We start from the raw sequence: 4,785 nt of genomic DNA on the forward strand, positions 1-4,785 counted from the left end.
TGGTGATCTCTAAACCCCAAGATCTTTCTATCTTATTTACTCTTAATTGCATTCTTTGTTGTCACTTATTTTAATTGAGTTGCTCTCTAATCAACCAACCAACCAATTGTTTGATCACTCGACCTACTAACCCTAATAACGATTCCACGACATTGCTCGATCCTCACAAATCCCTTGGGACGATCCCTACTCGCCCTAGCTATATTTAAAGTGAAAGGTAATAGTGGCTTCTATAAATGTAAAACTTTTGACTCTCGCCTTATAATGCACACACTCTTCAAGCTTGATGGTGGTGGTGTGGCACGCCATGCGGCCATTATCTTTTATCATGAGTTTTTAATAAATGGAATACTAATTAGACAAGAATTATTAATATAAAAAAATATTCATTAATTAATTTAAAAAGAGTGTTTAAAAGAGTTTCTATAAAACTCTAACACGTATGACCTATTTATCGGTTTATTATGAGTTTTTTTAATAAAAGGAAATCTAATTAGACAAGAATATATTTAAAGAAAGTAAAATAATTTTTATAAATTCAACACAAATTAGCTTTTTTATTCTCTATAAAACTATATCACATTAATTTATTTATTATGAGTTTTTTAATAAAATAAAATCTAATTAGAAAATAATATAAAATCAATCACAATAAAATATTTATTAATTGATATAAAAAGAATAGTTATTTTTTTTGGATAATTATCACAATATAACTAGCCCGGCCTATTCAATATTTTAGTATTTATTTATTTATATAAAAAAATATTTAGTAATTGATATAAAAATAATTTTTATAAAAATAGTTTCTATAAAACACTAAAAATTACCTAATAAAATCAATCACAATAAAATATTTATTAATTGATTTGAAAAGAATAGTTATTTTTTTATGAATAATTGTTACAATATAATTGACCTGGCTAATTATGTAATCATCCTATTAATCCAAGAAGCTCTGCAAAAGAGTTTTCAGTATTTATTTATTTATATAAAAAAATATTTATTAATCGATATAAAAAGAGTTTTTATCTATACTATTATTAAATGTGTGCAAAGAATTTCAGTGTTTAAATATTTATTTATTTATATAAAAAATATTTATTAATCGATACGAAAAAAGTTTATATATATATATATATATATATATATATATATATATATCAATTTTATTAATCGATACGAAAAAGTTTATTAATCGATACGAAAAATTATTTAATTTTTTATATCAATTAATAAATATTTTTTATATTAATAATTCTTATCTAATTAGATTTTCTTTAAAAAATTCTTAATAATAAATGGATAAATAGGTTAGTTTGAATTTTTATATCAATTAATAAATATTTTTTATATTAATAATTCTTATCTAATTAGATTTTCTTTAAAAAATTCTTAATAATAAATAGATAAATAGGTTAGTTTGAATTTTATTACGTAAATTTAGAGTTTTATAAAGTTTTATAAAACTTTATAAAACTTATTATTAAGAATTTTTTAAAGAAAATCTAATTAGATAAGAATTATTAATATAAAAAATATTTATTAATTGATATAAAAAATTAAATAATTTTTCTAAAACTCTACCACAAATTACTTTTAATTATGACTTTTTTAATAAAAGGAAATCTAATTAGACAAAAATAATTAATATAAAAAATACTCTATAAAACTCTACCACAAATTAGCTATTTTATTTTCTTTTAGTATTTCAGTATTTATTTATTAATATAAAAAATATTTATTAATTGATATAAAATGAATTAAAATAAAATGAGTTAAAATCATTATTAAAGCAACTAAAAAAATAGGAAAAATAAATAATTATTTAATAAAATAATTTATCAAATAATAAAATAAGTTACAAAACATTGATCACGTGCATCGCACGTGCCTTTTCCTAGTATATATATATATATATATATACATACATATATGAGGATGAGAGGTAAAGGGAAAATACAGATCTGAGAATTTTTATCCGATCACCATCGATAATCGATGTCGTTGCAGAATAAAGGGAGAGAGATCGTTGCAGTTGCAGATAAGAGGGAGAGAGGGACAACAGGGCAACGCAACCGAGAGAGAAGAGGGGACAGGAACGTGATGGACATAAAGCCATTCTAAACGGTGTCGTACAGAGAGAGGAGGAGGCCTGCCAAAAAAATTGACAACCCCTATGTATGAGATAATTGACATTTTCAAATTTTGACAGTTCAAATGAAGGCCCATTAGAGAGCCTGACTTTTACACCTCCGCTATATTTTGAGTTTAGCAGCCCAAAATACAAGGGCATTGGAGATGCTCAATATTTATGTTGTTTCCAAATTATAAGACCATCACGTGCTTTGCACCGATAAAATAAAATATAGCCAAGTCCTACCTTGGTAGGTGTGATGTCCAATTCGGGGCGAGCCAAGATACATGATCTGACAGAATATAATAATATATATACACGTATGTGTAATGTGTGTCTATATGAATATTTTGATTGTCAAACCTTATAATAATGACAATATTAAATACGTAGCTGACATTCTTGCTCCACCCCACTGCAGGAGTCTGCTGCACAGTCATTTTGCAAGAAACTTATTAAGTTCGATGTGTTCCATTTGAGCTTACACTATTAGTATTCAATAATCAATTAAGTTATATTCTGGCATACACAAAATCTCACTCCTATGGGGTACCATTTTCTTCACCTATCATTTTCCTTCCCACTGGTATGGTACCCTTACCTACCAATTCAGAACATTTATGTTCTGAAAATAATAAGATTTTTCTTGAACCATACGGATATCAATTAAAGTAATGCTCGAACTTAAAAGATAGAGAATTTAAGTCTCCCCCACTAATATTGTGAGAGTTATTTGTTCCAATAATATTGTGAGTGTTATTTGCCAAGACAGAAGGAAAAAAAAAAAAAAAAAAAAAAAAAAATCCTCGAAGCCTCAAGAAGTAACCAAAACAAAACACACACACACATACACATATATAGCACAAATATGTTCTAATTTATTCTGGGTACTCCACAACCACAAGTCCATTTCCTCGATGAAGGGTTTAGTGCATCTATTTCAGTGAATTAATTCGCCGTGTGTCTCCATTTAATTAGTTGTTAATATCATGTCGTTAATATGACGTATGCATTAAAGTTTTTTTTTTCGAAGTGTAAGAATAAAAAACATGTACACTGTATTGATTCCTGTTTTATGCAAGAGTACTGTATTAATTTGAAAAATAATAATAAAAAAAAAAAAAAAAAACAAATCACGACCGAAAGTGAGAATTATTGCGGAACATGTTAACCAAGAGGCTGAGAAACCATAGCCTGATTTCTCATGGAAACAAGACAGATGAGTGTGAACTGCATTCCTGAATGATAACAAACCAGGCTATGCTGATAGTTCCCTGCATTCCTGATTTCTCATGGAAACAAGACAGATGACCTAATAATGCTTTCAATAATGAATCATGTTCGTGCAATATGAAAATGAAATTGACATTGTTAATCACGGGGTCTAATGGGACCTAATAATGCTTTCATCATTTGTTATATTTTATGATTAAGCTGATGTAATACTTGTTATTAATTCGGTTGTAAGTATAATCTCTCCTTCTAACCTCTCTTTCCTCCAAGGAAAGGTGATGTCTGGAGTCCCACAATTTTTTTTTTTAAGAAAAAACACCTTACAGAGTTTGGATGGTTTGGTCCGTTTCAGATTTTGATTTTGCGTTGGAATGTATAATTACCGAGTTTTAATTAAGGAATAAACAAACATTTAAATTGGAAACAATAATTTTGAGGAGAGAATAAATAAATATCGTAGTTTATAAGATCAACTTATTTATTTATTTATTAATATTGTTATAGACATACCCATTCAGGAGCTTAGCGTTCAACTAGGCCACCCTTATAAGATCAAAAACTTGCGAGATAATTAGTGCCCAATAAAAACAGTTTATTCCTTCCTTTTTTTCCTCCAAAAAATCGAAACAACGTGTCACTATATTTTGTATTTAATTGGAACAACATGTCAATATATTCTGTATTTATGATAATTTGAATTTGTTGAATTATTTCATCCACAAGTGAGATTTATTGATTATCGATTAAATTATTGGTGTAGCGGTGTTATCACTAGGTACATTGGGTGGTGTGTTGGTTTTGCTTCGTAACCTAATAAACTAAAATGGTTTTGCGAATCATGGCACAAGACAATGTGTTTTTTTTTTTTGGTGGTCTCTCGGACGTGGTGTTTGCGTTTGTGTTTCTTATGCTGACGTAATTTGGGTGAATCGTATTAAAGTTTTCGATTATAAATATGGGATTCCGGAAGACGTTAGAGTGGTTTTCGTGCCTCGTGGTATGCAGGTTCTTGGTGAAATGACCGTTTTAAACATGCAATGACCATTCTACCATTGCATAGTTTTTTCTCTCTTCTTTTCCCAGGAGAAGAAATAAAAAATCAAACCTTCATTGGGCCATTCCCGAGCCAGGAGATTCAGAATCTGGCCTGTCTGTTGGGCCGACCCTTGGGGTTGCGTTTGGGCTGAGCCTGTCTTATCCTAGACTTGGTCAGGCCTGAAAAATCGAGGCAAGTTGATCTGGTCTTAAAGTGGGCTTCCGCCCAAACAGAACACCGAAGTTGCACCGCTGTCCCATCACTCTTGTCCCTGTTAGTTGACAGCCACGTGGGAAAATCTATGGGAGTACTTTTTTCGTCTCCAGTATAAAACACTCTCTTTCCTCTCACTAACCAATAGTATTCACGCCGAGTTGAA

Source organism: Cornus florida, unplaced genomic scaffold (genome assembly GCF_030987335.1).
Source record: "Cornus florida cultivar Cherokee Brave unplaced genomic scaffold, ASM3098733v1 CherokeeBrave_3.0.0_Hap2_Chr01, whole genome shotgun sequence".
Taxonomy (NCBI): Eukaryota; Viridiplantae; Streptophyta; class Magnoliopsida; order Cornales; family Cornaceae; genus Cornus; species Cornus florida.